The sequence below is a fragment of the Malus sylvestris genome, chromosome 15 (assembly GCF_916048215.2).
Source record: "Malus sylvestris chromosome 15, drMalSylv7.2, whole genome shotgun sequence".
NCBI lineage: Eukaryota > Viridiplantae > Streptophyta > Magnoliopsida > Rosales > Rosaceae > Malus > Malus sylvestris.
In genome coordinates this window covers 13,421,115-13,428,131 of record NC_062274.1, presented here as the reverse complement: position 1 = coordinate 13,428,131, position 7,017 = coordinate 13,421,115, and positions in this window count along the sequence as shown.

The following is a 7,017-nucleotide window of genomic DNA, read 5'->3' as shown; positions in this document are numbered from 1 at the left end:
CATTCTATCATTCACTATCAAATTCTACCACAAAAATAAACCAAGATTCATAAAACTTGAGCAAAAGCATAAATTTCCAACGACGACAAAATAAAAAAGGTCATGTGTTTTAGTTCAACAACTGACTTGTCTCTTTTCTACAGAGGAAAAGCAAATTACATTGTAAGCCACTGCCCTTTAATGCTATCTAATTGCAGAAATATCATAACAAAAAAGAACTTCAATAATGGAAGACTGGCCTTTCGTTATTGAAGACTAGTGGCAGAAATATGAAGGATTTGTAGAGGAGAGTTTAGGAGAGGATCATTGTGGTGAGGTTGGGCTGAGGTAAAAGAATTGTGTTTGCTCTCTGGTTCGCGGGGATGGTGGCAGCTGCTATGCTGTTCATCCATTTTGTTTGTTTTTCATTTTGTGAAAAAAAAAATGCAAGAAATTTATTTGAATATATGACAAGAAAATCTCTAAAAATCCATTAAAATCTTCAAAAATCCATTTGGATTCTACAATCTTATCAAATCTACCATTAAAAAAATCTTTTGAAATCTTCGTATAAATCTTAATTTTCAGTTGGCAGCTTGTTGTTTTAGTGGTTGCGTAGCTAGGTTTCATTTGTTCACTGGTGCCAAATTCGTTTGGGTTATAGTACGAGACAGATGGTTATTTACAAAAGGTGAGACCAAAGAAATGTCCAAGTTTGCAAGTGGTTTTTTATCACAATGGTGAAAAGGTGTTGTGCCCTTACATAAAGGCGTGAGTTCGAATTCCGTTAGTGATTAATTTAATATCTAATTTAATAACGCTATCACGCAACTAAAAGAAATGTCCAAGTTTCATCTTAAAATGGCAGGAGTTCTAACCGTTGATTGATGCAATTTAACTAAAATACGGATTGATCTTGTATAACTCCGCCTGTGTAAGTTTATCTTACATTGCCGGTCCCAAGCCCGGATAAAGGAGGAGGGGGAGGGCGTCAGGTAGTCGACAGCCGGCACTCCACAGTTACGTCGAATCCTTATGACAATGAATCCAGAACGAAATTGCGCTAAAGCTAGGACGTCACCAGTAAGTGGCCCGCTGTGTGGCCCGAGCACAGTGATAAGTGAGCAAGGGTCGCTGTATCTCCATCGGCACCCGGATGCAGTGTTAAATGAGCAAGGGGGCCATAGAAACTTCTTTTCGAACGACTCCACTCAAAGTTGTTTGGGCATATGCTCTTATCAACTTTACACAGGACACACAAAAGAAGTACTTTGATCCTATTAGACGGGGGATGGTGAATAAGCTAGGACAGAAGGGTAGAGTTCAAGAGAGTAGAATGCGTTTAGGAACGTGGAATATAGGAACCTTAACAGGAAAATCTATGGAAGTAGTGGAAGTTATGGTGAGGAGAAGGATAAATATTATGTGCCTATAAGAAACTAAGTGGGTTGGTCTTAAGGCAAAGGATCTAGAAAACTCAGGGTTTAAGCTTTGGTATTCGGGCACAAATAGAACGAGAAACGGTGTTGGCATCATTGTGGACAAGACCTTGACACAAGATGTTGTAGATGTCAAGAGGGTAGGAGATAGAATCATGGCAATCAAGATTGTAATAGGACAAGAACTCATCAATGTGATTAGTGCGTACGCACCTCAAGTAGGGTTGGATACGAGTTCGAAGGAGAAATTTTGGGAAGACCTTGGAGACTTGGTGCAAGGAATTGGTCAAACGGAGAAGTTATTTATATGAGGAGATTTAAATGGACACGTGGGCAGGGAGACAGGCAACTATGGAGGTTTTCATGGTGGCCATGGTTTTGGGGAAAGAAACGAGGATGGGGAAGCTATCTTGGATTTTGCAATGGCATATGATCTCTTCTTAGCCAACACCTTCTTTAAGAAGAGAGAAGAACATGTGATCACCTACAAGAGTGGGTCGTCAAAAACACAAATAGATTTTCTTCTAATGAGGAAAGGGGATCGTATAACTTGTAAGGATTGCAAAGTTATACCGGGGGAGAGCTTGGCTAATCAACATCGCTTGTTGGTGATGGATGTACATATCAAAAGAGTGAGAAAAAAAAACAAGACTTGGAAGTGCCCAAGGACTAGATGGTGGAATCTAAAAGGAGAAAAACAAGTCATTTTCAAAGAGAAAGTAATCACCCAGTGTGTGTGGAATAGAGAAGGGGAAGCTAGCCAAATGTGGGATTCCATGGCTAGCTGTATCCGAAAAGTAGCAAAAGAGGTATTAGGAGAGTCCAAGGGCTTTGCTCCACACCAAAAGGAATCTTGGTGGTGGAATGAGGAGGTACAAACAAAGGTGAAAGCTAAGAAGGAATGTTGTAAAGCCTTATACAAGGATAAGACCGATGAAAATGGTGAAAGGTATAGAAGAGCGAAGCAAGAGGCGAAGAAAGCTGTGAGAGAAGCTAAGTTAGCGGCTTATGACGATATGTATAAGCAACTAGATACCAAAGAAGGAGAGTTTGATATTTATAAACTAGCTAGAGCAAGGGAAAAGAAGACAAGGGACCTAAACCAAGTGAGGTGCATCAAGGATGAGGATGGAAAAGTTCTTGCTACAGAGAACGCGGTCAAAGACAGATGGAGAGGTTATTTTCATAATCTTTTCAATGAAGGACATGAAAGGAGTACTTCTTTAGGGGAGTTGAGTAACTCAAAAGAGTGTAGAAACTACTCATTTTATCGTCGAATCAGGAAGGAAGAAGTGGTTGTAGCTTTGAAGAAGATGAAGCATAGAAAAGCAGTGGGCCCAGACGATATACCGATTGAAGTGTGGAAAGCCTTGGGAGAGACAGGTATAGCATGGCTCACTGACATTTTCAATAGGATTTTGAAAACGAAGAAGATGCCAAACGAGTGGCGAAAGAGCACCTTGGTGCCTATTTACAAGAATAAGGGCGACGTACAAAATTGCATGAACTATAGGAGTATTAAGCTAATGAGTCATACAATGAAGCTCTGGGAGAGAGTCATTGAGCATAGATTGAGGCAAGAGACACGGGTTTCGGACAACCAATTTGGGTTCATGCCAGGGCGCTCAACCATGGAGGCAATCTATCTCTTACGAAGATTGATGGAAAGATATAGAAATGGGAAAAAGGATTTACACATGGTCTTTATAGATTTGGAAAAAGCGTATGATAAGGTCTCAAGAGACATTCTTTGGAGGATTTTAGAGAAGAAAGGAGTACGAGTAGCATATATCCAAGCTATAAAGGATATGTATGAAGGAGCAAAAACTGCTGTAAGAACCCATGAAGGACAAACCGAAAGCTTCCCCATAACTGTAGGATTACATCAAGGCTCATCCTTAAGTCCTTACCTTTTTGCGTTGGTAATGGATGAGTTAACAGGACATATTCAAGATGATATTCCTTGGTGTATGCTTTTCGCAGACGATATAGTGTTGATAGATGAAACGCAGGAAGGGGTAAATGCGAAGCTTAACCTTTGGAGAGAAGTGTTGGAATCTAAAGGTCTTCGCCTAAGCCGATCAAAGACAGAATATATGGAGTGCAAGTTCAGTGCAAATGGAGGCCAAAATGAGTTAGGGGTGAGGATCGGAGATCAGGAAATACCAAAGAGCGACCGTTTTCGCTACCTAGGATCTATCTTGCAAAAGAACGGAGAATTAGATGGAGATCTCAACCATAGAATACAAGCTGGATGGATGAAGTGGAAGAGTGCATCCGGCGTGTTGTGTGATCGTCGTATGCCACTGAAACTTAAGGAAAAATTCTATAGGATGGCAATAAGGTCGGCGATGTTGTATGGCACAGAATGTTGGGCGGTGAAGCATCAACACGTACACAAAATGGGGGTAGCGGAGATGAGGATGCTTCGTTGGATGTGTAGGCACACGAGAAAGGATAAGATTAGGAATGAGGATATCCGAGGTAAAGTAGGAGTAGCCGAAATTGAAGGAAAGCTGAGAGAAAATCAGTTACGGTGGTTTGGACATGTGCAAAGAAGGCCTACTGACGCTCCGGTTAGAAGATGCGACTACGAGACAGAGGTTCAGGGCCGAAGGGGTAGAGGAAGACCTAGGAAAACTTTGGAAGAGACTCTAAGAAAAGACTTAGAGTACTTGGATCTAACGGAGGACATGACACAGGATCGAGCACAATGGCGTTCTAAGATTCATATAGCCGACCCCACTCAGTGACTTGGATTTTTTCAAGTCTCCAATCAAGAAGTTTTCCGCACTCGGGAAATTAAGGGAACAATACCTCAACCTACATGCTCCACTCACAAAGCTTCAACATACAAGCTTCAACATACAAGTTTCAACAAAAGAAAAATTCAAAGAACTTAGCGAAGAAGGCTTTGGTGTATTTAACACAATACGTTGAAATGAAACAAAGCTTATTTATTGATATCTCCAATAAGTTACAAATATGTACATATACATGAGTCAAAATAAACAAACAAGAGGAAATCTTCACAAAGGTTGCTTAGGAGAAGCCTTAGCAATCGGTAGAGCCCCAGAAAGAGAAGGCACCGGAGGGGGATCATTTGGAGCCTCAGTACTGGACAGCACCTTAGAATGAGGAGGCATCGGAGGTTGATCATTTGGAGCTTCATTACGCGGTACAGCCCCAGAAGACGAAGGCAATAAATGCCTTTGGAACAAACCCACAAACCTCTGATGATTATGTAAAATCTGACCATCAGATTCCTTCATCTGGTCAAGCTTCCTCTTCATGTTTGTAGCATAGTCATGTGCGAGCCGGTGCAACTGTTTATTCTCATGCTTGAACCCTCTAATCTCCTGTTTGATACTCATCACTTCAGCCGCCAATGATTCAACTTGGCGGGTTCGAGCAAATAGGCGTTGGGCCATATTAGACACAGAACCTGCACACTGAACACTGAGAGCCAGAAATCCTTAACAGCCAACTCATCAGACCGTTTGGAAAGTAGTCTGTTATCTTTGGGAGTGAGAAGGTTCCTGGCCACCACCACAGCGGTCATATCATTCTTCATCACAAAATCCCCAACGGTAAGAGGACCAGTAGGGGATAAGAAGGATGGGCGCCATATGCTGTCTGGAGAAGGCATGGCTGCCTCTTCAACAAGGTTCAAGTCAAAACGACGGTCGGAGGGGCCAGACATTTTCAAAGGTGTTGAAGAGAGAAGAGGTTGGATAAATCAAGATCTTAGAAATGCAAGAAGGGAGCTTCTACTAGCCTCTAAAAAAATCTGCACTCGATGGAGCTTCTGAAATCGAAGAGGCGCCTGCTCAGAAATCGAAAAGGCGTTTGCTTTCTCAAAAGCTGGGCTGCTCAGAGACCACGAGGGCCGATCTCAGGAAACGAAGAGACGTTTTCTTTTTCAAAAGCTAGGCTGCTCAAAGACCACGAAGGTCGATCGTAGAAATCGAAGAGGCGCTTGCTTTCTCAAAAGCTGGGCTGCTCAGAGACCACGATGGCCGATCTCAGAAATCGAAAAGGCACTTGTTTTTTCAGCCTTGTCAGCACCTATCACATGCACACTCAACTTTGCAAAAATTACGGGCATTCTGTCAAAGATTTCTGGTGAAGTAGAAAGCACGTGAATGTTACTGTTCAATCATCCACTTTCCACACGCAACATCAGCTCACGGGTACCATAGATAACTTTGCCAAAAATCTCTGACAAAGTTTAGACACGTGAAGCTTGCAGCTCCCATTACATCGCTATGACCAAGAAAGGTAAAAGAATAGCAAAGAAATAACACTAACAAAGTTTAGACACATAAATTTTAAAGCTCTAGCTACCATATTATTACCCACAAGGGTAAAGGAACAGGACCACTGCTGGATAATTGGAAAGTCCCTGTGTGTCAACCTCTGTGCTTCGTGGCAAGGTAGACTAGTAAACAGGCCTAACCTTTACTCACATTCGAGAAAACACTCCCAACAAGATTGCTTGCTTCAAGATCGAAGAGGCACCGCCCTCCGAATCTCGAGAGCCAGACTCCGAACATGATTACTTTCTCAAAAAGCGACGAGACACCGCTCTCCTAATCTCAAGAGCTAGACTCCTAGCAGGATTACTTTCTCAAACATCGAAGAGGCACTGTTCTTCGAATCTCGAGAGATAGATCCCCGACAGGATTGCTTGTTCGAAAACCAAAGAGGCACCGCTTTCTCAACTTCGAGAGCCCCTTAGATAAAGCTTGTCTGTAATTCTCACACCGCTTTCTCAACTTCGAGAGCCAGATCTTCTTGGATAAAGCTTGTCTATAATCTTCACACGTAACATCAGCTTTCCAGATACCACAGACCACTTTTTCAAAGTGCTCTGACAGAGTTAAAACACGTGAAGTTGGCAGCTCCCACTACCGTGCTATGACCAAGCAGGGTAAAGGAATAGCATTACTCCTTGTTGTTAGGGAGACTCCTATATATGTCTACCTCTATCCTCAACGGACAGGCAGACCTGCAAAAATGCTCAACCCTTCCTCATATCTGACAGGGCACTCCCAACGAAACCTCTCGAAATACTCAGCTTTCTTTCCCCCCGAGAATACCTCTGCAAAAAAGCTACACCAAAGCAATAATATCTCATATCATCAGGGTTAAAAGCAAGAGTATCCTATATCATGTTTTTTCCCTGTCTTTTCCTTTGGCCTTGTTCTTACCTGCAAGACAAGGAGAAAGAGAACAATCAGTCAGCACTTGGAATCAAGCTTCCAGTCCGGAACTGACTGACTGGAACCCCTTACCTGATTACTTACCTGGCATTGCTCTCAAGTACTCATCTTCAACATCTTATGCTTCCCGAGAAGATACCACATCTGCCTGAGGAACAAATAGGGCAAGTGAGAAGGATACAAGGAAGCATGTGGAGACAAGCGCAACAGAACACGTGCCGATACATCCACTACTTTGTCAACAGCAAAAGTATCCCATATCAGCAGGGTCGAACGTACTATAGATTTGATGGACTTCTTTTGACCCTCAAATTCTTCAGTCGGCCTTATACTCTGGCGAAAACCAGAAAACCCTCCAGCCCAGTTCAAGAATA